At 51.9% G+C, this 26,476-nt stretch overlaps 1 protein-coding gene across 2 annotated transcripts in view; it reads left to right on the top strand.

Annotated features, from left to right (window-relative positions):
• Nucleotides 1–4,141: 4,141 nt before the first annotated feature.
• LOC137412320 (FERM domain-containing protein 6) overlaps nucleotides 4,142–26,476 on the top strand; it is a 125,953-nt gene continuing 103,618 nt past the window's right edge. Inside the window, exon 1 of one of the 2 annotated variants that reach the window (XM_078784064.1) lies at nucleotides 4,142–4,310. The gene's annotated coding sequence lies outside the window, so the exon portion shown is untranslated. The remainder of the gene's footprint in view (nucleotides 4,311–26,476) is intronic. The other variant, XM_078784065.1, reaches the window with a different exon arrangement.

Below are 26,476 nucleotides of genomic sequence, written 5' to 3'. Positions count from 1 at the left end.
TAAGCTGCACTGTGTAGCCTGCGTACGAATGCCGACTCAGCTGTAAACTCCCATCCTGGTGTTTCACAAACATCTTGCCACCACTGTGCTTCCCTTCGAAAAATCACTCCGCGTGCCATTCCTCAATCGTCCTATGATCCTCCCGATACAGTTGGTGTGACTTTTGCAGCAGATGTCCTAAAGCGTGGGCGTCAACTGATCTTGATCTTGCGCGAGTGCATCACTTCCTGCACCCGTTCCCCTCTCATTTATGACGAACGCCATGACACCCTACGTGACGGCCTGCTCAAACTCATCAGTGAACTTCATCCGATGGAGGAGCTCCCTGCTGTCATCCGGACTGATCAAGCCTCTGCATTCAAGCCTCCCACTAATGACAAGCTCCTGCAAGATCACCGCGTCTCCCTCGAGCTTCGTCGCGTCAAAAACCCTGTCGCCGAGAAAGCCATTCAGGAATTAAAAGCTGAATTATTACACAAAAGACCCGTTAGCAGGTCCAGTGTCGCCTCGTCAGCTTTCCACGGCTACTGCCCGATTAAACTCACGTATCAGATCTCGCGGTATGTCTGCACGGGAGATGTGGACACAACGTGACCAGTTCACTAACCACCAGATTCCAATCTTGAATCAGAACCTTGGCCGAGAGCAGCATGCCCAACGCTCCAGGAACCATACTTATAGTGAGAAGTCCAAGTCCCCATCAACAAAACGCTCTGCTACTCCGACAGCTCATGTTGGAGACCTGGTGTACTTGCACTCAGATGGATCCAAGTCTCGAGCACGGGATCGTTACCTGGTTGTGTCTGTGGACGTGAACTGGTGCGACATCCGCAAGTTCGCTGTCTCTCAACGACGACGCTCGTCGTATCATGTACTACAATCGGAATGTTACATGGTACCTACATGGACTACACATACCATCCCACACCCGCACAGAGGTTCCTGTGATGATTCTCTCGGTGATGAAGACGACTTGGATGGGCCACCTATTGCTCCCCCCCCCCCCCCCCCCGATCCACCCCACATACCTCCCATTCTCTCAACTCCAGCTGAACGTCTTCTGCGCCCAAGTCCTCCTCCTGTGGTTCTACCCTCTGTCCCTCTATGCTTGCCCATCCCTGTGATTCCCAGGTCCAACGCCATGTTACTGACAGCACGGCAACCGCATCACCTCCTATCAGGTCAGGACGTCTTCGTTCACGCCCCCAAACACTTGGATGACGACGTTCTTGATGGATGACTGGTTGCATATGTGTCAATGGGGCAGGAGAATCCCGAGGCATCTGAGGACAGCCTATCCAGTGATGCGGTTGCAATGGTAAAGTGATGCGGTAAACGCTTTTCCTCTTAACCTGACATCATCGGTCTACTGCCTTCAGGCACGTGTACAAATACTGTTCTGCTTTTCAGTTTTGTGACCCGACAATGCAGCATTTCATGGTTTGACTGAATTTTTGCTGTTTTTATATTCCCATACATGTGTACATGAAAAACCATTCAACGGAGGAAATTTAAACTTCACCACATGTCTCATGACCATTTCATATAGCGCATATTGAGTGTACATGAAAAACCATTCAACGGAGGAAATTTAAACATTACCACATGTTACATGACCATTTGATATAGCGCATATTGAGTGTACATAAAAAACCATTCAACGGAGGAAATTTAAACTTCACCACATGTCTCATGACCATTTCATATAGCGCATATTGAGTGTACATGAAAAACCATTCAACGGAGGAAATTTAAACTTTACCACATGTTACATGACCATTTGATATAGCGCATATTGAGTGTGCATGAAAAACCATTCAACGGAGGAAATTTAAACTTTACCACATGTCTCATGACCATTTGATATAGCGCATATTGAGTGTACATGAAAAACCATTCAACGGAGGAAATTTAAACTTTACCACATGTTACATGACCATTTGATAGAGCGCATATTGAGTGTACATAAAAAACCATTCAACGGAGGAAATTTAAACTTTACCACATGTTACATGACCATTTGATATAACGCATATTGAGTGTACATAAAAAACCATTCAACGGAGGAAATTTAAACTTTACCACATGTCTCATGACCATTTGATATAGCGCATATTGAGTGTACATGAAAAACCATTCAACGGAGGAAATTTAAACTTTACCACATGTTACATGACCATTTGATAGAGCGCATATTGAGTGTACATGAAAAACCATTCAACGGAGGAAATTTAAACTTTACCACATGTTACATGACCATTTGATAGAGCGCATATTGAGTGTACGTGACGTCACGATAACAGATAACTGTTACAGTTTTGTTGCGACCCTGTTGCCAATGCAATGCATGACGTCACTCTTGCCGTTTCCGTCAAACTTAACGGGGAAGTCGGGAGTTATACAAGGCGCTCACCTCTGGAGATTATCTTCAGTTTTCATTTCCTTCACTCGACATTCCTTGAGATGATGTTTCCTGAAGAACGTTGTCGGAATTCGGAAATTTGCTGACGTCACGTGAAAAACCATTCAACGGAGGAAATTTAAACTTTACCACATGTTACATGACCATTTGATATAGCGCATATTGAGTGTACATGAAAAATCATTCAACGGAGGAAATTTGAACTTTACCACATGTTACATGACGTGACGGCCTGCTCAAACAGGCCAAAGCCAAAGGCCAAAGATTGCATCTTCTCAGGAAGTTGAATTCATTTTGTGTTCTCTCTCGTGTGATGCGGATGTTGACAAATTCCTTACTGATCAGTGTTTTGTCATTTAATTTCATTTCCTGGTACAGTTATCTTAATGTGCGGAATAATTCACGATTGAGAAAGGTCATTACACTGGCATTTAAAGCTGTCGGTGGGCCTCAACCAGTCTGTAGTCTCTATACTTGCGAGCACTGAAAAGGAAGGCGGTGCAGGTGTGTACTGATGAAAGTCATTTCTTGAACGGACTTTTTGAAAAACTGCCATCAGGGAGACGTTTTCGTGTAAGGAGGATGAAGAAGAACATTTTCAAACGGTAATTTGTACCATGTGCAATTCAAATGCTAAATTCAAATTCCTAGACATTTTGCTGTTTAGTCCATCTTGCATATTTTTATATTTTATATTTATTTTATATTTTATATCTTTTTATATTGTTTTCTTATTCCCTTTGTGTTTTATGTGTTAATGATGGTCAACTTACGGTGTCACCAAAGAATAATTTCCCTGAATATTGGAAAATAAAGATTTATTATTGTTATTATTATGACCATTTGATATAGCGCATATTGCGTGCACATGAAAAACCATTCAACGGAGGAAATTTAAACTTTACCACATGTTACATGACCATTTGATACAGCGCATATTACTCGGGTGACGCCCGTCCCCTCAGAACTTACCTGTTGAATTAAACGAAGCCTAACGCCCAGAGATATAAAGACAACAGGTGTTGTTGTTGTAGTCTGCGTTCGCACTGGCTGGGGGTGCTGCTGGCCCACCTTTGCTGACCGTATCGAGGTTGAAGGGCCGAAACGGGATGATGCTGAGGACCTCGTCAGTGCGGCACACTTGTGACCAGGTGTGTTTTGAACTTATATATATATATATAAAAAAGAGTTGGCTCGCACCAAGTCCATCTAAAGACTGCGCGGGGTAAGTATTCTATGAATACCGTCTCGTTCATGGGAAGTAATTGCCATTGAAGGAATGTCATTCAGTGTAGTTTACGAGCTGTAAAGGGACACGAGGACCGGAACTTGTCGATGTATCAAAAAGAAACAATCACAAACACCCTCTGTTTGTCTCAGTTTCACTGGTTCCATTCAAATCGTTCAGCGTGTGTTTCAAGGTCTTTTTGTGGATTCAACATCGACATACTTTGGATATTTCAGTTCATGTACAATAAACACAATGGGCTATCTGTTCTCAAAGAGACGCCCCTCGTGTTCCGCCATGAATCGTTTTGCTCTGGAATTCATTCGGTGTGGGCGCGAAGTGTCGATGGACGAACGTGTGTCGCGTTTGCAAAGGTCGAGTGTACATTTCCCAACTCGGTGAGGGTGCATGGACCTCGTGCAGGAGGAGGAGGAGGAGCTTGCATCGAAGGTACTCTGGAGGCGGTGCTTGGCACGCGGAGGGGCGGAGCCAAGGGGGCGTGGCCAAGTGCGAGTCGCGGAGCGCATTTCATCGGGACATTTCCGCCGGCGTGGACCTTCTGACCGTAAGGAGACATTCGGACCAGCGTTCGTGTTCAAGTCTTCCGAAGTCGGTGCTGCTCTCTAGCGACTCCGCATGTTGGGCTCTTCCTGCTGATTGGTGAGTGACCTTACCGTACGTGGGTGATGAGGTACGTCTTGGGTGCGAATCTTTAATGCGCAGTATTCCACACTGGAACGTCCTGTCCTGGAATGGTACTTTATAGTTATATCTGATTCCATGGGAAAGCACAACACGGACGAGAAACCATGCTGAGAATTCTGCTAATACGGGTATCCTTTGATTCATGTTATTCTCACCAAAAAATCCTTGTCTCGGTATATCATGTGTTAATGTGTGTTGTGTATATGCACACAGGTGTCCATAAATCGGGTACCCATTCGTGTTCGTGGAATACAATTGGCATACAGAACTTTCCAGTGAATATGGAAAAGTTGTGGTCATGTTTGAAGTGTTCTTTAGTACTGTACTGGGCATGTCCACCATCTCTAGAAAGATCTGGTGATGTTGAATGAAAATGTACATTGTGGCGGACACGACAGCCCACTGGCGTGGTGACATCATTCCGCGCACCAAGTGGGCGGCGCCACGCCCGAGGGGTAGGCGTGGCCTCAGGATATACACCGGGCGCGCAGCCCGGAGCACACCAGTGCTACAGTGACCTCTTGTGAATAAAGACTCTTTTGTTTAACCGCGTTGTCCGCATCCTCCTTGGTAGCAAGTAAGCGCACGTAGCACCGCGCTTTAAATGGTGACCCTGATGTGATGCGTCGAAGCCTGAACTGGGCTTCGGCCTGCAGGAACCAGATCTCTGCCTGAGCTTCCCAGAACTCGGGGAGCTTCATTGCTACCGCGTTGGTTGCCATGTCGGGTGGTCAGCGACGGCTGACCAGAACGTCGGAGGTCACCAATTAAAGCGCGGTGCTTGCCTTTGCGTGCCTTTGGCGCTTTGGCCTTTGGCGGCGATGACGGCGGCAGACGTCGCGCAGACGTTCATCGCCACCTGGGTCGCCCGGTTCGGCGCCCCCTTGGACATCTCGTGCGACCGCAGCCCCCAGTTCACCTCGGAGCTCTGGGCCGCGGTCGCGCGGGGGCTCGGGTCCAACTGCACCGAACCACGGCCTACCACCCCCAGGCCAACGGCCTGTGCGAGCGGTTCAACCGCTCGTTGAAGGCCGCGCTCCGGGCCACCCTACGCGACGGCGGCTGGGTCGACAGGCTCCCCTGGGTCCTGCTGGGCCTCCGGATGGCACCCAAGGAGGACCTGCGCGCATCCGCGGCGGAGTTGGTCTTTGGACAACCGCTGCGGGTGCCGGGCGAGTTCCTCCCCGACCCCACGGCACCTTGGTCCGTGGAGCAGGAGCGCTCCGCGCTGCTGGAGGCCGCCCGGAGGTCCGCCCCGGTGCCGACGGCGCACCACGGGCACCCACCCACGCACGTCGCTCCGGAGCTTTGCACCGCGGAGTATGTCTTCATCCGGCACGACGCCCACCGGACACCACTGCGGCCCCCGTACGACGGGCCTTTCCGCGTGCTGGAGACTGGGGTGAAATACTTCACCTTGGACATCGGCGGTACTCCCGACCGCGTCTCGGTGGATCGACTCAAGCTGGCCCACCTCGACGTGGACCACCCACCGCCGGTGGCTCGGCCCCCACGTCATTCCCGCCCCCCAGCAGGCGGACCCCCCGGCACCGCCCAGCACCGCCGGCATGCCGCCCCCCGGTCCGGCACCCATCCCGGGTACAGCCGGGGGCATCCCAGCTGGCATCCCTGCACCCCGGACGCCGCCGGTCACCAGAGGGCGCTTCGGCCGGGTCATCCGTTTGCCCCGCAAACTGGCCCTCCAGGTGCACGAGAATTCTGGGGGGGCGCGTGTGGCAGACACGAAAGCCCACTGGCGTGGTGACATCATTCCGTGCACCAAGTGGGCGGCGGCCACGCCCGAGGGGTAGGCGTGGCCTCAGGATATACACCGGGCGCGGAGCCCGGAGCGCGCCAGTGCTACAGTGACCTCTTGTGAATAAATACTCTTTTGTTTAACCGTGTTGTCCGCTTCCTCCTTGGTAGCAAGTAAGCGCGCGTAGCACCGCGCTTTAACATAACCTTTTCCCAGGTGGCACGGGATATTCCTTTGTAGTTCATCCAACGACTGTGGGTGCGTCTCATAAAATCGGTCCTTGATTAAACCACAAAAAAAAATTACGGGGAGTCAGGTGCAAGGATCTTAAGGGCCAAGTAATCGGTCGAGCACAAATAGTTCATTCACAAAAAAGAGGACACTGAAGCGCGGTGCTACGCGCGCTTACTTGTACAACAAGAAGGAAGCGGACAACGCGGTAAGTTTAAGAGTCTTTATTATCAGAGGTCAACTGTAGCACTGGAGCGCTCCGGGCTGCGCACCCGGTGTATATCCCGCGGCCACGCCTACCCCTCGGGCATGGCCGCCGCCCACTTGGTGCGTGGAATGATGCCCTCACGCCAGTGAGCTTTCGTGTCCGCCACACGCGCCCCCCCAGAATTCCCGCGCACCTGGAGGGCCAGTTTGCGGGGCAAACGGATGACCCGGCCGAAGCGCCCTCTGGCGACCGGCGGCGTCCGGGGTGCAGGGATGCCAGCTGGGATGCCTCCGGCTGCACCCTGGATGGGTGCAGGACCGGGGGGCGGCGTGCCGGCGGGCCTGGGCGGTGCCGGGGGTCCGCCCGCATGGGGGCGGCCCCGACACGGGGGCTGAGCCACCGGCGGTGGGTGGTCCACGTCGAGGTGGGCCGGTTTGAGGCGATCCACCGAGACGCGGTTGGGAGTACCGCCGATGTCCAAGGTGAAATGTTTCAACCCCATCTCCAGCACGTGGAAAGGCCCGTCGTACGGGGGCCGCAGTGGTGTCCGGTGGGCATCATGCCGGACGAAGACGTACTCCGCGGTGCGAAGCTCCGGGGCGACGTGCGTAGGCAGGTGCCCGTGGTGCGCCGTCGGCACCGGGGCGAACCTCCGGGCTGTCTCCTGCAGCGCGAAGCGCTCCTGCGCCGCGGACCATGGTGCCGTGGGGTCGGGGAGGAACTCGCCCGGCACCCGCAGCGGTTGTCCGAAGACCATCTCCGCCGCAGATGCGCGCAGGTCATCCTTGGGCGCCGTCCGGAGGCCCAGCAGGACCCAGGGGAGCCTGTCGACCCAGCCGCCGTCGCGGAGGGTGGCCCGGAGTGTGGCCTTCAACGAGCGGTGGAACCGCTCGCGCAGGCCGTTGGCCTGGGGGTGGTAGGCCGTGGTTCGGGGCAGCTGGACCCTGAGCACCCGCGCGACCGCCCCCCAGAGCTCCGAGGTGAACTGGGGGCCGCGGTCAGACGAGATGTCCGAGGGGGCGCCGAACCGGGCGACCCAGTTGGCGATGAACGCCTGTGCGACGTCCGCCGCCGTCGTTGCCACCAAAGGCACGGCCTCCGGCCACCGGGTGGTGCGGTCCACCATTGTCAGGACGTGGGTGAAACCCCGCGAGGGGGGCAGAGGTCCCACCAGGTCCACGTGTATGTGGTCGAACCTTAGTTCCGGCACCGTGAACGGGGCCAATGGGGCCTGGGTGTGCCAGTGCACCTTCGCGAGCTGGCACGCAAGGCACATCCTGGTCCAGCCGCGGACGGCCTTCCGGAGGCCATGCCAGACAAACTTGTCGGCGACCAACCTCTGGGAGGCCTCCGTGCCCGGGTGGGACAGGCCGTGGATGGCGTCAAAAACCTGGCGCTGCCAGCCCGCGGGCACGATGGGGCGAGGCCCCCCGAGGGAGACGTCGCACAAGAGGGCCACGCCGTCGAACGGCACCTCGGTGATGCGGAGGCCCGTGATGGCGGTCCGCAAGGCCTGGACGCCGGGGTCGGCGGCCTGGTCCGCCGCCATCCGGGCATAGTCGATGCCAAGGTGGACTGCGTGGGCGACGGACCGGGAAAGGCAATCCACCACCGGGTTGTCCTTCCCCGCGACGTGCCGGATGTCCGTTGTGTGCTCGGACACGGCCGAGAGGTGACGCTGCTGCCAGGCCGACCACGGCTCGGCGACCTTGCCCATCGCGAAGCCCAGTGGCTTGTGGTCGACGAAGGCCGTGAACACACGGCCCTCAAGCAGATGGCGGAAGTGCCTGACTGCCAGGTGAAGCCCGAGCATCTCACGGTCGAAGGTACTATAGTGGCGTTCGGGCGGGCGAAGCTGCCGGCTGAAGAACGCCAGCGGTTGCCAAGCACCACGCACCCATTGCTCGTGCACCGCACCCACCGCGTGGTCCGAGGCATCGGTGGTGAGGGCGATCGGTGCATCGGGTGCCGGGTGCGCGAGCATGGTGGCATTAGCCAAGGCGAGCTTCGCGCCGACGAACGCCGCGTCCATCTGCTCGGTCCAGGTAACGTCACCTTTGCCCGGCTTCCCTTGGAGGGCCTCGTGCAAGGGGCGCAGGAGCTGGGCGATGCGGGGCAGGAACCGATGGTAAAAGTTTACCATGCCCAGGAACTCCTGGAGCCCCTTGATCGTGCGGGGGCGCGGAGACCCCTTCACCGCCTCCACCTTGGCCGGTAGGGGGACAGCCCCGTGCCTGGTGACGCGGTGCCCCAAAAAGTCGATGTCGGCGATGCCGAACCGGCACTTGGCGGGGTTCACGATGAGGCCATGCTGGCCCAGATGTTCGAAGAGCGTGCGGAGATGGTGAAGGTGCTCTTCGCGGGACGCGCTGGCGACGAGGATGTCGTCCAGGTAGACGTACACGAAATCCAAGTCGCGCAAGACGCTGTCCATTAGTCGCTGGAATACATGAGCCGCATTCTTCAAACCGAAGGGCATCCGAAGAAATTCGAAAAGTCCGAATGGCGTGATGACCGCCGTCTTCGGGATGTCCTCCGGCCTGACGGGGACCTGATGGTAGCCGCGTATGAGGTCCACCTTCGAAAAGAAGGACATGCCCGCCAATCGGGCGGAGAAGTCCTGGATGTGGGGGACGGGGTAGCGGTCGGGGGTGGTGGCGTCGTTGAGGCGCCGGTAGTCCCCGCACGGGCGCCATCCCCCGCCGGGCTTGGGTACGATGTGAAGCGGCGACGCCCAAGCACTTTCGGAGCGCAGCACGATTCCGAGCCGCTCCAGCGTAGCGAACTCCGCTTTAGCTACTGCGAGCTTCGTCGGCTCGAGGCGGCGTGCCCGGGCATAGACCGGTGGCCCGGCGGTGGGGATGTGGTGTTCCAGCCCATGCTTGACGGCCCCCGCCAAGAAGGTGGGCCGCGTAAGGGCCGGGAAGCTGGCGAGGAGGCGGGTGAAGTCGTCCGCTGCCGGAAGCGTACAAACTAACCTTGCCGGGACCGAACCGCTCAGCAAGCCGCTTGGCGAGCTTCTCGGTGAGCCGCTCAGTGAGCCGCTCAACGAGCTGCTCAGCGCGCAAGCAAGCGAGCTGAACATTTCAGCCTGGACGAGACGTCTGTTCTTCACATCGACCAACAACCCGTGTGCACAGAGGAAGTCCGCACCGAGCAGTGCCATGGGGACACTAGCGGTTACGAACGTCCACGCGAAGCGTTGCCTTCCGAACCGCAGGGAGAGGCAGCGCTTCCCGAATGTGCGTATGGGTGTTCTGTTCGCGGCAAGCAACGTGGGGCCCCGGCCCGCGGTGTGCTTGTCGGACGTAGAGGCAGGGATAACGCTCACCTGTGCCCCCGTATCGCATAGGAAACGGCGCCCGGACAAGGTGTCCGTTATAAAAAGAAGGCTGCCGGAATGGCCGACGCTCAGGGCCGCTACCGAGCGCCGGCTTTGTAGTTTCCCGACTTGCCGAAGGAGCACGGCGGGCAACAATTCCTCGCCTTGTGGCCAAACCTGGCGTGGAAATGGCACCAGGTTTGCGGCGAAGGCGGAGGCTGCAGTTTTCGCGGTGGTGGTGGGCGTGGCGTGGCGGCGGCTACGCGGCGTGCATCAGCCTCGGGATCCCCGAGGTGTGGTGCATCAGCATCAGGGTCAGCCTCGGGATGCACGACGGCCGCGCCAAAACTCGCCTGCGCGTCCAAAGCCGCGAAGAACCTGTCGGCCTCGGCAGCGAGAGCTCAGGGTTCCGTCGTCACAGAACCGGCCAACGCGAGGCGGACTCGTGCCGGCAGCTGGCATCGAAATAACGCCCGGAAAAGAGCGTTCGGGGTTTCGTCGCCCATCAATGACAGCATATGGTCCATGCGGACCAACGGTCGCGTGTCACCGAGCTCGGGGAGGTCCAGGAGGCGGTCGGCCCGAGCGTCCACCGTGAGGCCGAATGTGGCGAGGAGGAGACGCTTGATCGCCTCGTACCTGCCGTCGGCCAGTGGGTTCCTCAGGACTGACACGACGCGGGCGGCCGTGCCGGGCCCGATGGAGGCGACCACGTGGCAGTACCTGGTCTCGTCCACCGTGATACCTCGAAGTCGGAACTGGGCTTCTGCCTGCAGGAACCAGACTTCGGCTTGCGTCTCCCAGAACTCGGGGAGTTTCATTTGGACCGCGTTGGTTGCCATTGCTGTGGCGGGTTCGGGTGGTCAGTGACGGCTGACCAGAACGTCGGAGGGTCACCAATGAAGCGCGGTGCTACGCGCGCTTACTTGTACAACAAGAAGGAAGTGGACAACGCGGTAAGTTTAAGAGTCTTTATTATCAGAGGTCAACTGTAGCACTGGAGTGCTCCGGGCTGTGCGCCCGGTGTATATCCCGTGGCCACGCCTACCCCTCGGGCGTGGCCGCCGCCCACTTGGTGCGTGGAATGATGCCCTCATGCCAGTGAGCTTTCGTGTCTGCCACAACACCAACGTTAATTGAAAGAGAAGGATGGACATGTTGACTCCGGTCACTCCGGTTTGTGTGTGTTTGTTACTTGGCAAATGTATTATTATTTTTTTTGCAAGTATGTTGATCACTCCGGTTTGTGTGTGTGTTTGTGTGTTTGTTGGTTTGTGTGTTTGTCTTTCCGCTCAGTAAAACTGTGACCAGTTTCACAAAATCCGTCCGTCCGTCTGTCCGTAAACACTTGAAACTTCTTCTTCGAAACCACTGAAGGGATTGTGACCAAATTTGGCACAAATGATATTTGTTGTGTTGTGACGAATTTTGTTCACGGCATTAAAAACCGTTGGAGTCTAAGGGGGTTTACCGGGTTCTAAGTGGGTCCAGGTTTGACCCCCCCAAAATAGGATTTTTGCTTTTTCCTCTGAAACTACACACGATTTCGATGAGACTCGATCACAACCTTCATCACCCGTGATGTACTGAAGTATGTTCACGGCATTAAAAAAAACTGTCCCTTCTAGGGTCTACGGGGCGGTCAAAGTGGGTCCAGGTTTGACCCCCCAAAATAGGTATTTGCTTTCTTCTCTGAACCTACACACACAATTCTGATGAAACTTCACCACAACCTTCATCATCCGTGATGTACAATGTTTGTTCAAGGCATTGGAAAAGTTGTGGCCTGAGGAGGTACACGGGTGGGAGCGGGGGGCAGGGGGGAGGGGGTGGGGAAGTTGCCCCCAAAATAGGTATTTTTTTTGTTTGTTTAGAGTCTTAAAGATTATGTTGGACTGATAATCGTGCTGAACTTGACCAGAACCTCGATCTTCCTGAACATCTGCATCCGTTGCTCCAGCTTTTTGTTTATGAACTTTACGGACATAAATGATCTGTTGACGAAGCTCGATGTCTTTTTGCGGAGGAGTAAATGAGGATCACTCCCTGCCTCTGCTTTGTGGTGCATTTTCTCGGATTTTGTTATCAACGAGCAATCCACAAGCATGCAGGATACACATGCCCCAAAATCCAGAAAACCATTGTTGGAGTGTTGAAGGAGACGATCTAAGCATCGTGTGGATGACCCAGGATCCCGCACCTGAGGAACTGCTCACTTTTGTCCATTACAAATGTTCCCGCAGCCATTGCTACTTCCTGTGCTGTTCCTGCGGAGCGAGCAGTGTCGTATGTACTGATCTGTGTGGTTGTTCCGATAGTTCCAATATTTCCCAGAACGGTCCAATGGAAGTCCAATAATAATAAAGTTATTATTATTCATAATAATAATAATAATAATGAGACAAGTACAATGTCTTGATTTCAGGGTCTTTTCAGAGGGGAGGGGTGAGATTGGATTTTGAAAAGTGTACGATTTGGAACCTGATTTGGAGCTGGTTTGGAACCTGATTCAATGGACACCATTTTGCTGCCCAATGTCCCAACACGGGGATGGGAGGAACTCGCTAACTATTTCACCCTGGGCATGCTGCTGCTTTCCCAACAATGGAATGATAGAGGCACAGAATCTCAGACAAGGTATTGGAGATATCTTGAGACGTATGACACAATGTAAAACCCACGCAGCCTTGCTCTCCAAACTCCCAGCCTATGGCATTCAAGAACACCACCAATCATGGCTTATTGACTTCCTCCACTCTCTTAGTCAGTGTGTGACTTTCCATGGGATGCTCTAATGTCCTCTCCCCATTGTTGCTGGAATCCCTCAAAGTAGTGTCTTTGGCATAGTCCTTTTTTATCATCTTCATCAACAATCTTTCTAATTCTCTGGAATGCTTTCCTTATCGTTTTTCTGGCATCCCTCATCCTTAAGATCGGGAAGCAGCAGCCTCTTCACTCTTTGAAACCTTAATAGAATCAAGAGCTTCTTTCCGTCTTCTACCGACTCCTCTCTGGCCTTGCCCCCCCCCCCAGCCCTCTCTGGGCTCTGTCCCCCAAATATTCCTGCAGGTCGCACAAGATCTGCCTGCAACCCTCTTATGGTTAAACTGCCAAAATCAAGACTTTCTGCTCACCTTCACTCCTTCATTCCTCTTTTCTCCCGCCTCTGGAACAAACTCCCTCACTCTTCAATCCCACTCTACCCTCCAGGTCTTTAAAACAGCTGTTCACCACCATCTCTTATCCTCCCCCATACAAAACCTTGATCTTTTCTACCCCTGCTAATTTCGGTCCCCATGTGTTTTATACCTCTCCCCCCCCCCACCCCCCTCCCCTTCCCACGCCTCCTGCCCCCAAGCCCTCTCCCTCCCACACTTCTCCCTGCTCTCAAATGTTGTGGTTGTGTGCTTCCCCTTCTCTCCCCATCTTGGCTTCCGCTCCCTCTTTTGTATATTTTGTTTGTCTGGTTGATTTGTTTGTGAAATAAATGTTAGCTCTTTCACGAGCCTCGATTCAGTATACAACAACAACAAAACAAACAAAAAAAGAAGCTGATTAAACACTTGGAATACATGTTTCAACTCTGACAAATCTCACAATCTTCCTCTGTTTCTACTCAATCTGGAAAACCATCCCACCGAGCTCTGGTTAACCTCCAAAGTCAGCCATTTACTGAGCATCCTCAAAGTCTTTCCTTTGCAAATATGATCTACTCGCAACCTACGACGATGCCTTCATCTGCAGCTCGATGGAGTACTGCTCTCCCCTTTGGGCTGGCACCTCTACCTCGTAGCTTTCACATTGCGATGCCATAGAGTCCAAAGCCTTCAAAATCATTGGAATTCTTCAAGATGATGCCGAATCTTTGGACCACATCACAGGTCGGTTGATGGCCTCTCTGTCTTTCCCACATCCTTCATGGTCTTTCCCACATCCTTGATGTTTTTATGATAATTGTGTTCCATTGCTTCATGGTCTTGCCCCCTCTGCCCTTTCGGTTATCTGCCCCATCCTCTACCCCTCCAGGTTTCTGCAGTAACCCACTTTCTAGTGGAAACTTCCAATCCGGCTCACTGCCCACCTTCATTCATTTGATTAGCTTTTCTCTCCCTTATGGCAGCAACTTCTTCAGTCTGTTCAATCTCATTAATCCCTGGAGGACATCAAGATGGTTGCATACCACCTCCTTAGGTATTCCCCCATCCATGCCCATGATATTTTCACCCATCAATAAATCTCCCCAAGCTTACTCCATCCTTTCCAGGTTGTTGTGTTTTCACCTCTCCCCTCCACAAACCTTTATTTTTTTTGTTTTTGTTCCATTGCTGTTGTATTCCCATTTTTCCCTTCCTGGTCTTTCAAACCTCCCCCTTGCTGTGCTTGATCTTGTATCCAGCTGGTTTACCGTCTGTGTCCCCCCTCACCTCCCCGTACCCTCTCGTTCTTCGCCCATTCTTTGTCAAGTGTCTCTCTGTTCTCACCTTCGATTCTGCTGTTGGCGTGTATCCCTCCTTTCCTCTCTGGTCTTGTGTTAAAAATCTTCCACCACCCTCGGACTTGTATACCAAAAAACAAGAGTTGTAAATGTTGGCAGGGGTGGTATTGAAGGTGATACATATCCATCCGTTTCACGAGACTCGGAATCTTTTTTTTTATGCCTCTGCTGACAAAGTCGCTGGAGGCATTATGTTCTTGGGTTGTCCGTCTGTCCGTCCGTACGGGCTAAACCTCGTTTTTCTCAGCAACCATATATCCGATTGAGACGAAACTTTCAGGGTAGGAGTGTTTTTGAATGTTTTTATGTTTTGTACACCCATGCAGAATGTTTTTATGATAATTGTGACTCATAGGTTACGTGGTATAGCAGCCATCTTGGATTAAAAGCAAATAATTAAAAAATTATTTCTCAGAAACCGCTGAATGGAAAAATTTGAAACTTGGCACATTGTCAAGTACTCCCAATGGGGAACAAAAGCATGATAATGATGACATCATAGGTGAAGTGGTATACCAGCCAAAAATGTTTTAATCAAATTCCTTATTCTAAAACTCAGAAATTGCATGCGGTTTCAGAGAAATTGCAATTGTATGACCCATTTGTCTTGAAATATTAAATTTATGACATCATAGGTCACATGGTTTGGCAGCCATATTGGATTGAAGGAAAATATTAAATAATTATATCTCTGAAACCGCTCACCCTATCGATGCGAAATCTTACAAATATCATCTAACAGCACTGTTGCATATAGTTTGAAAATGATGATGTCATAGGTGACGTGGTTTTGTAGCCATCTTGGATAGAAAAACGAACCTTATCCAATCAACACAAAACTTCACAAACGTGATCCCCTACCCATACATATGCAGAATGATGGCAGCTACCCGTTGTGGGACTATGCGGAGGCATATTGGCGACAGTCGCACTCTTCTAGTTTTTATTCATTTTGGGAGATTTTTTTGTTCACGACTACCCTAAGACACAAATTTTGTGCCCATTCCAAGTTGTCCAGAGTAGTAGGGGGGCAAACTGCAAAAAGTGGCCTAGTCAAGGAGTTATATCCTACTTGGTCGGCTAGAAAATTTTCATTGATACTAGATGTTAGGTACATATGTCGGGGACTTCACCAGAGTGGATGTAAATTCCAGAAGCGGTACAATTTTCTCTTTTTATTATCTTTGACACTTTTACTTTTACTACTACTACTACTTGTTAATACATAATGTTGATCAGACAATCACAAACAAAACACCAAAAAAAACCAGAGCGACAAAGAACAAAGTTACTTTGTCAGATTTGCCCAAACAGCTCTGTCAGCTGCGGCGGATTTGAGTTCGTCCGTATGCAGCTCGGTGTCGCTGCAGACAATATTAATCAACGTCAGGTTCAGCCGACCAACTCTCCTTTCTGAAGGCTTCCAAAGTCGGACGCTATTTGCTGCTTCTTCTTCGTGCCAGAGGACATGACCCACCAATCTCAAACGCCTCTTCCCCACAACATCAGAAAATTTTGGCAAATTACCATGAAGGTCAATGTTTGTGACATGGTCTTGCCAACGGATGTTGAATGTTTTACGGAGGAGCTTGGTGTAGTTGCCATCAATTTTACGTGTCATGATACTTGACACTTTTACAAACAGATGTCATGTGCTATTGAATACAATCATACTGATTTCTGTTCATTTTGGTCACTTAGCATTCCAACTTAAAGGGTTTCAAGGTAACGTGTCATTCACTGAAGCTTGATTTATCAAGCAAACTCAGAATTGACAAAAACGAAGACGTTTTTTTTTTTTTTTTTGAATGTGAAATAAGCGCTGTATGTTGGTTCAAATTCATTATTTTTGTTGTGAAAGTGGATTCCACCATTCAAATATCTTTGACTGATTTCTACAAAGTGACAAACATCCTTTCAACTGTTTATCTATTCCTCCAGATTAACGATATGAATAGGCGTGTCGGCATATTGCATCATATTGTGGAGCTATGCTCTCACGATAGAGCCGGACAAAATGGACGACACCAGGAACGAAGTTTCACTGAGCTATTTATTTCTAGCTCAACTCAAAAGCACTGAAAAGCCCGATAGAATGGGCGGCAATTTATAACCAAAGTTCACCACACAAAAGCCACGCCTCTCAGGCGGGGCGTGGTATGCAAATCGGTAGGCCACGCCTCTCAACGGGGCGTGGTATGCAAACCAAGTGTCCGCCCGGGCAAGGTAAGTCCTGGCAAGTCCGGACGAGCCCGGGCAAGTGACTGCCCGCCAGTTACGTCATGACCGGTGCAAGGGGATTGTGTAATGCTTCTGGTAACCGCTACATGCGCCCCCCCCAGAATTAACTTGCACCGGGAGAGTCAGTTTGAGGGGGGGTCTTGATGACCCGGCCGAAACGACCCCTGGCGATTCGTATGGGGGTGGTAGGTGGCATGGCGGTGGATGGTCGGGCGGGGGGCTTGGTTGACGGGGGACTGCCCCGTCATGGAGGAAGGGCCAACCATGGAGGTTGGTCGAGGTCCAAATGGGCCGGCTTGAGGCGGTCCACGGAGATGTGGTCTGGTTTGCCGCCGATGTCCATGATGAACGACTTGTCGTCCCTCTTCAGGACCCGGAAAGGTCCATCGTACGGTGGCCGGAGCGGTCCCCGGTGTGCGTCGTTCCGGATGAAAACGTACTCCGCAATGCGAAGTGCTGGGGGGACGTGGGGTTGGGGGCAGCCGTGGTGGGACATGGGCACGGGGGCAAACCTCCTGGCGGCCTCCTGGAGGACCGAGCGTTGGCGAGCCATGGACCAGGGGCCGGTGGCGTAGGGGATGAACTCGCCCGGCACGCGCAGTGGCTGGCCGTAGACCAGCTCGGCGGTGGAAGCCTGGAGGTCCTCTTTTGGGGCCGTTCGGAGGCCCAATAGGACCCACGGGAGCCTGTCAGCCCAACCGTCATCCTGGAGGCTGGCCCTGAGAGCGACCTTCATCGAGTGGTGGAACCGCTCACACAAGCCATTGACTTGGGGGTGGTAGGCCGTGGTGCGGTGTATCTTGACCCCCAAGGCCTGGGCGACCTTGCCCCAAAGCTCAGAGGTGAATTGCGGGCCTCTGTCGGAGGAGATGTCCGAGGGGGCGCCGAAACGGGCAATCCAGGTGCCAATGAAGGCCTGCGCCACATCGGCGGATGTTGTTGATGCCAGCGGGACGGCCTCCGGCCACCTGGTGGTCCTGTCCACCATCGTGAGGAGGTGGGTGAAGCCCCGCGAGGAGGGAAGGGGTCCCACCAGGTCCACATTGACGTGGTCGAAGTGCCGCGCGGGCACATCAAATGGTGCCAACGGGGCCTGGGTGTGCCGGTGGACCTTCGCGCGCTGGCAGGCGACACAGGCGTTGGCCCAGTCGCGGACGTCCTTACGGAGCCCGTGCCAGCCGAATTTCGCTGCCACGAGCTTCTGCGACGCTTTCCGGCCCGGGTGGGAAAGGCCATGGAGGGCGTCAAAAATGTGCTGCTGCCATCCAGTGGGCACGATGGGGCGGGGTTGGCCCAGGGAAATGTCGCACAGGAGAACCGTGCCTGTGTCCTCGAAGGGGACATCGGCCAACTGCAGGCCTGTGTCCGCTGTCCGGAGGGCTTGCACCGTGGGGTCGACGGTCTGGTCGGCCGCTATGCGGGCGAAGTCCACACCGAGGTGGACGGCAATCGCACCGCACCGGGAGAGGCAATCGGCCACCGCGGTGTCCTTGCCCGCAACGTGCCGGCTGTCCGTCGTAAATTCGGACACGGCGGAGAGGTGGCGCTGCTGGCGGGCCGACCACGGCTCTGCAACCTTGGCCATGGCGAAGACCAGGGGTTTGTGGTCCACAAACGCTGTGAACGGGCGGCCCTTTAAAAGATGGCGGAAGTGGCGAACGGCCAGGTAAAGGCCGAGGACCTCGCGGTCGAAAGCGCTATACTTGCGCTCGTTAGGGCGAAGCTGTCGGCTGAAGAAGGCCAGCGTTTGCCAAGCCCCGTTCACCCACTGTTCATGCACGGCGCCCACCGCGTAGGCGGAAGCATCCGTGTTGAGGGTGATGGGTGCGTCGAGCGCCGGGTGCGCCAGCATGGTCGCGTTGGCGAGGGCCAGCTTAGCACCCGTGAATGCCTTGTCCATCTCTTTGGTCCAGGCGACGTCGTGCTTGGCCGGCTTGCCCCGGAGGGCTTCGTACAGGGGGCGCATGAGTTGGGCGGCGCAAGGCACGAACCGGTGGTAGAAATTTACCATTCCCAAAAATTCCTGTAGGGCCTTGATGGAGCGGGGGCGCGGGAAACTTGTGACTGCCTCCACCTTGGTCGGCAGCGGAACGGCCCCACGCTTCGTGATGCGCTGCCCCAGGAAGTCGACAGCCGTTACGCCAAACTGGCATTTCGCCGGGTTGATGATGAGGCCGTGCTGGCCGAGGCGCTCAAAAAGCGTGCGCAGGTGGATGAGGTGCTCCGCCCGGGAGGTGCTGGCGACGAGAATGTCGTCCAAGTAGACGAAAAGGAAGGTGAGGTCGCGCAGCACGCTGTACATCAGCCGTTGGAAGGCCTGGGCTGCGTTCTTAAGGCCGAACGGCATGCGAAGGAACTCGAAGAAACCAAAAGGTGGAATTACCGCCGTCTTCGGCACGGCGGCCGGCCGGACGGGTACCTGGTGGTAGCCCCGAATGAGGTCGACCTTGGAAAAGATCACCCGCCCCGCCAAACAGGCGGAAAAGTCCTGTTTTTGTGGTATCGGGCACCGGTCGGGGGTGGTGGCGTCGTTGAGATGGTGGTAATCGCCGCATGGTCGCCATCCACCACCCGGTTTGGGCACGATATGCAGGGGTGAGGCCCACGCGCTATTTGAGCGCTGCACAATGCCCAATCGCTCCAGCGCGTCAAATTCCGCCTTCGCCACGGCGAGTTTGGCCGGGTCGAGGCGACGAACCCTGGCGTAGACCGGTGGACCTGTGGTCGGGATGTGGTGTTCGACGCCGTGTTTGACGGCGACGGCCGAAAACGTCGGCTGCGTGAGGGCGGGAAACTCGGCGAGTAGACGGGTGAAATCGTCTGCGGCTGGGAGAGCGCAGGCTAGCTTGGTTGGTGCGGAGCCGCTCAATGAGCAAGCGAGCGAGCTGAAGGTCTCCGCGTTGATGAGCCGACGCCATTTGACATCAACCAAAAGCCCATGCGCGCAAAGAAAATCTGCACCCAGCAAGGCCATGGGCACGTTCGCCGTGATGAAGTCCCACCTGAAGCGCTGGCCCCCGAAGCAGAATGCGACGCTGCGCAAACCGAAGGTGTGAATGGAGGAGCCGTTTGCGGCGACCAAGGCGGGGCCGCAAAGCGCGGCCTGTTTGTCCTGCACCGAGGCGGGTATCACGCTCAGCTGAGCGCCGGTGTCGCACAAAAAACGCCGCCCGGATGCTGTGTCCGTAATAAACAGAAGGCTGCCTGAATGGCGGACGCTCATGGCAGGCAGTGAGCGCCGGCCTGGTCGTTTCCTGACCTGCCAAAAGTGCACGGTGGGTGGCACGTTCTGGCCTTCTGCCCGAACCTGGCATGGTAGTAGCACATGGTCCGCTCTGGTGGAGGCTCCGGCGGTCGCGTCGGGTTCGGTCGACGGGGCGTCGTGGTGGCCGCTGCCGCCAGTGGCGCTAACTCGGCCGGTGGTGGCGCCGGTCGTGGCGCGGGCATTGCCTCGGTCGGCCCAGGGTTCCAGGCGGCCGCTCCGACGTGTCGCCTGGCCGAGAAAAATTTATCGGCCTCCTTGGCCAGGGCGCGAGGGTCCGTGATGGGCGAATTAGCCAAAGCTAATCATACCTGCCCAGGTAGCTGCCAGAGGAACAGCTCGCGGAAGAGGAAATCTGGGCTGTGGTCGCCGAGTAGAGCAAGCATGTGGTCCATGCGTTCGGATGGACGGGCCTCACCCAGCTCCGGGAGGTCGAGCAGTTGTCGCGCGCGTTCGGTTTCCGTGAGTCCAAACGCACCGAGGAGTAGGCCTTTGAGCGCGCCGTATTTGTCGGCGTTTGGCGGGTTCTGTAGGAAGCTCAGGACCCGGGCGGCAGTGGAGGCGTTGAGCGCGGAGACCACGTGGTGGTAGCACGTCATGTCCTCCGTAATGTTCCGCAGGGCGAATTGAGAAGCCGCTTGGGTGAACCAGACGGCTGCGTGCGATTCCCAAAAGCCAGGGGAGCTTCAAAGCTACAGATGACTCCATCGCTGTGTTCTTGAAAAGGGGTCACCAATTGTGGAGCTATGCTCTCATGATAAAGCCGGACAAAATGGACGACACCAGGAACGAAGTTTCACTGAGCTATTTATTTCTAGCTCAACTCAAAAGCACTGAAAAGCCCGATAGCCGGGCGGCAATTTATAACCAAAGTTCACCACACAAAAGCCACGCCTCTCAGGCGGGGCATGGTATGCAAATCGGTAAGCCACGCCTCTCAACGGGGCGTGGTATGCAAACCAAGTGCCCACCCGGTCAAGGCAAGTCCGAGCAAGTCCGGACGAGCCCGGGCAAGTGACCGCCCGCCGGTTACGTCATCGGCCGGTGCAAGGGGATTGTGTAATGCTTCCGGTAACCACTACAATATAGTATTTAAATCATACTCCTGTACATTTAGCACTATGGAGTTAGTTCAGGGTGTGAATTGGTGTTAAAATCGTCATACATATATAAATAAAATTACAATGACGGGTTGGAACAGTTTATTCGACGGAGCAGCCTCGTGAGCATGCCTGAGTCTGAAGCCTCAGCCTCGTGTCAGGTGTGCTTACAGCTTCTTTATTTCCTAGACATCCTACAGACGTAAATGAACACTCGTTTTACTCTGCGCATGCTTCACATCACGTGCAGCGAATTTCACTTTCCTGCGCCTTGTATTTATTGTGATTTCAAAAAAACCTTTCTGTACACCGCCCTTGAGGCTCGCCTTGCAAGCCACCGTCTGCAATTCCAATACAAGAGACATAATTGCTCTTTCATGGAAAATGTTTTTCGAGTTTATTTTATCCTCAAAAATAGAATGTAGTGAACACACATTTGTGTTAATTGACCTTTAAAACCTACCCTTAAGGGGGACAGACATCTGTACAAACACACAAACTGACTGTGGACATGAATGTCTGTGTGCGACTACATGATGTATGAAGAGACTTTATTAGTCAATAAAAAAGAATTGCACCACTGTTTTTGGGCAATTTTTTTTTGGACGAATTGGACAATGATTTTTCACCTGTTTTTTTTTCGTTTTTCACCTGGCCTGTTTGTCTGTCTGTTTGTCTGTCTGTTTGTCTGTCTGTTTGTCTGTCTGTTTGTCTGTCTGCTTGTCTGTCTGTTTGTCTGTCTGTTTGTCTGTCTGTTTCTTTGTCTGTTTGTCTGCCTGCCTGTTTGTCTGCCTGTTTGTCTGTTTGTCTGTCTGTTTGTCTGTTTGTCTGTCTGTTTGTCTGTCTGTTTGTCTGTCTGTTTGTCTGTCTGTTTGTCTGTCTGTTTGTCTGTCTGTTTGTCTGTTTGTCTGTCTGTTTGTCTGTCTGTTTGTCTGTCTGTCTGTTTGTTTGTCTGTCTGTTTATCTGTCTGTTTGTCTGTCTGTTTGTCTGTTTGTCACCGGCCTACAGGTCACAATTCTAAACCGATCGTCACGAAACTTTAAAGTTGTATAGGTCGTCCCAATTGAGAAGCCTATTGAGTTTGATGTCAAAGGTCAAAGGTCATCTGGAGGTCAAATGTTAATCATCAATTTTCATCGAAGAAGCCGTCAATTCTCAACCGATTGACTTGAACATTGAACAGCATTTGCATATCGAGTCACTAAATTGGGAAACATGCTATTTTTGAGGTCAAAGGGTCAAAGGTCAACTCAAGGTCAAATTATAAAAATAATCAATTTTCATCTAAAAAGCCGTCAATTCTCAACCGATTGACTTGAAAATTGAACAGCATTTGCATATCGAGTCACTAAATTGGGAAACATTCTATTTTTGAGGTCAAAGGGTCAAAGGTCAACTCAAGGTCAAACTCCCAAAATCTTCACTTTTCATCTGAAAAACCGTCTCTTTTCTTCCTATTGACCCGAGGTTTGATCAAGATTGTCAATTTTAATATTGATTAAATGGACAATTTGCTGTATCAATGGAATTTTTTTCTTGGGGAGGAGGGGGGGCGTATTTTGCAAGTATCGTGCTCCGCATGACGTCTTCTTGTTTATTTATTCATTTTCATTCCTTTTTTGTAAAACATTACACTAGAGACGTGTGTAGGCCTAAATTAACACGCTAAGCAAGCCGGAAGGACACTTTCCTTAAATTCGAATGTAATGTATAGTTTGTGAATTACATGACCTGATTGATGAATTGCATGAAATTGCATGATCCCTCTGACTGTCACTTGTATGAACAGCTGTTTGGATTGCCTCTTGTTGTAGTAGAAAGGTGGCAGTTTCAAATGCTTGATGCCTACAACTTTCCCAATAGCACGTAAAGTGCACGAAGGTGTTTGTTAAACTTTACCAACAAACCAGGGGCCCCTCGTGTGGCCTTCGATGGTGAGTATTGAATAACACGTGATCATATTGTATATTTTATCATTTATTGCAGTCAGAGTGAATTATAAAACGATGAACGAGTACCTTTATATGGAAGAAAAGATCACATGGTTTGCAGCACCGTGAAAAATGGGACACCTATGTATATGTATATGTATATGTATATGTGTGTCTATATATATATGTATGTATGAATGTATGTAGAAAGTAGAGGCTCATCGAAGAGCTAGTTAGTACACGAAACGGATCAGGATGGACACAGAAGGAAACTCCAAGCAGGGAACAATGGAAAATTGGAAGGAGGAGGGTTTTGGGTATGGTTAACGATTGTTGAAAAGATCATTGTTTTGGATTGATGACGATATGAGATGGTGGTGAAAAGCTGTGTTGAAGACCTGGAGGAAAGGATGAGATTGAATAAGATTTGTAAATTGATTACACAGGTGGTTAAAAAAGAGAGGAGCGAATGAGTGGAGGTGAGCAGTGATCCTTTGTTTAAGTGGTTTCACCAGAAGGGGGTTGATGGTGGACCATGTGAACCTGCAGAAACCTCGGGGGTGGGGGGAGGGGAGGCAAGAGGGAAGGGGCAGGTGGTGGGAAGGGGACAAAGCACGGAAAGAGCAGAGGGTGCAAGACCAGAAAGGAGGCGGTAAAAGTCAGAGAGACCATAGACTCAGCTTCAACATTGGAGATTCCAATGATGTTGAAGGTTTTGGCTTCCTCGGCATCAACCTGAGCAACATATGTCAGGCGAGGCATTCCAGAAGGGACAGCAAGACTCCATAAAGCTGCAGATGAAGCCTTGTAGGTGGATAGGACATCAGGTGTGCCATGGAGGGATTTGTACGCCGAAGGATGCCGAGTCGGCAACATAGAGGATGTGCAAGAGCAGCAGAGATTTTAAACTTAAAGCAACGTCATAAACAGGGGATGGATACATGAGAGCGAAACCAAGGCCAAAGAAAACTTCCAGGGGACACATGTAACGAACGGTACATGGCCAAGTTTGTCCCGTGGCATTGCTTTGTCCATAATACATCAAAGGAAGGAATAATGTTACTATCAGCTGCCTTTTAATCTCTTGTTGATATTCGAGCATGGGAAAGTGTGTTTCATGTTTCCCTGTTTTGCCAAATGATTTCCTTTTGCTGTCACAGTCGAAACCAACTCCCATCATGGCGCTTGTGGTTCCTGACCGTTTGGACCCAGAATCTGCATGTTGATTTCCCAGACTCTTCATGTTGATTTCCCAGACTCTTCATGTTGATTTCCCAGACTCTTCATGTTGATTTCCCAGACTCTTCATGTTGATATCCCAGACTCTTCATGTTGATTTCCCAGACTCTTCATGTTGATATCCCAGACTCTTCGTGTTGATTTCCCAGACTCTTCATGTTGATTTCCCAGACTCTTCATGTTGATTTCCCAGACTCTTCATGTTGATTTCCCAGACTCTTCATGTTGATTTCCCAGACTCTTCATGTTGATTTCCCAGACTCTTCATGTTGATATCCCAGACTCTTCATGTTGATGTCCCAGGCTCTTCATGTTGATTTCCCAGACTCTTCATGTTGATTCCCCAGACTCTTCATGTTGATTTCCCAGACTCTTCATGTTGATTTCCCAGACTCTTCATGTTGATTTCCCAGACTCTTCATGTTGATGTCCCAGACTCCATGTTGATTTCCCAGACTCTTCATGTTGATTTCCCAGACTCTTCATGTTGATTTCCCAGACTCTTCATGTTGATGTCCCAGGCTCTTCATGTTGATTTCCCAGACTCTTCATGTTGATTCCCCAGACTCTTCATGTTGATGTCCCAGACTGCATGTTGATTTCCCAGACTCTTCATGTTGATTTCCCAGACTGCATGTTGATTTCCCAGACTCTTCATGTTGATGTCCCAGACTGCATGTTGATTTCCCAGACTCTTCATGTTGATGTCCCAGACTGCATGTTGATTTCCCAGACTCTTCATGTTGATTTCCCAGACTCTTCATGTTGACGTCCCAGACTCTTCATGTTGACATCCCAGACTCTTCATGTTGATGTCCCAGACTCTTGATGTTGACGTCCCAGACTCTTCATGTTGATTTCCCAGACTCTTCATGTTGATTTCCCAGACTATTCATGTTGATGTCCCAGACTCTTCATGTTGATGTCCCAGACTCTTCATGTTGACGTCCCAGACTCTTCATGTTGATTTCCCAGACTCCTCATGTTGATATCCCAGACTCTTCATGTTGATTTCCCAGACTCTTCATGTTGATATCCCAGACTCTTCATGTTGATATCCCAGACTCTTCATGTTGATTTCCCAGACTCTTCATGTTGATTTCCCAGACTCTTCATGTTGATTTCCCAGACTCTTCATGTTGATGTCCCAGACTCTTCATGTTGATGTCCCAGACTCTTCATGTTGACGTCCCAGACTCTTCATGTTGACGTCCCAGACTCTTCATGTTGACGTCCCAGACTCTTCATGTTGACGTCCCAGACTCTTCATGTTGATGTCCCAGACTCTTCATGTTGACGTCCCAGACTCTTCATGTTGATGTCCCAGACTCTTCATGTTGACGTCCCAGACTCTTCATGTTGACGTCCCAGACTCTTCATGTTGACGTCCCAGACTCTTCATGTTGATGTCCCAGACTCTTCATGTTGATTTCCCAGACTCTTCATGTTGATGTCCCAGGCTCTTCATGTTGATTTCCCAGACTCTTCATGTTGATTCCCCAGACTCTTCATGTTGATTTCCCAGACTCTTCATGTTGATTTCCCAGACTCTTCATGTTGATTTCCCAGACTCTTCATGTTGATGTCCCAGACTGCATGTTGATTTCCCAGACTCTTCATGTTGATTTCCCAGACTCTTCATGTTGATTTCCCAGACTCTTCATGTTGATGTCCCAGGCTCTTCATGTTGATTTCCCAGACTCTTCATGTTGATTCCCCAGACTCTTCATGTTGATGTCCCAGACTGCATGTTGATTTCCCAGACTCTTCATGTTGATTTCCCAGACTGCATGTTGATTTCCCAGACTCTTCATGTTGATGTCCCAGACTGCATGTTGATTTCCCAGACTCTTCATGTTGATGTCCCAGACTGCATGTTGATGTCCCAGACTCTTCATGTTGATTTCCCAGACTCTTCATGTTGATTTCCCAGACTCTTCATGTTGATTTCCCAGACTCTTCATGTTGATTTCCCAGACTCTTCATGTTGATTTCCCAGACTCTTCATGTTGATTTCCCAGACTCTTCATGTTGATGTCCCAGACTGCATGTTGATTTCCCAGACTCTTCATGTTGATTTCCCAGACTCTTCATGTTGACGTCCCAGACTCTTCATGTTGATGTCCCAGACTCTTCATGTTGATTTCCCAGACTCTTCATATTGATGTCCCAGACTCTTCATGTTGATGTCCCAGACTCTTCATGTTGATGTCCCAGACTCTTCATGTTGATGTCCCAGACTCTTCATGTTGATATCCCAGACTCTTCATGTTGATGTCCCAGACTCTTCATGTTGATATCCCAGACTCTTCATGTTGATGTCCCAGACTCTTCA

Source organism: Myxine glutinosa, chromosome 9 (genome assembly GCF_964187855.1).
Source record: "Myxine glutinosa chromosome 9, kmMyxGlut1.1, whole genome shotgun sequence".
In the NCBI taxonomy this organism is placed as follows: Eukaryota; Metazoa; Chordata; class Myxini; order Myxiniformes; family Myxinidae; genus Myxine; species Myxine glutinosa.
Note: the sequence above shows the minus strand (reverse complement) of the source record. Positions and strands in the feature narration are given on the sequence as shown.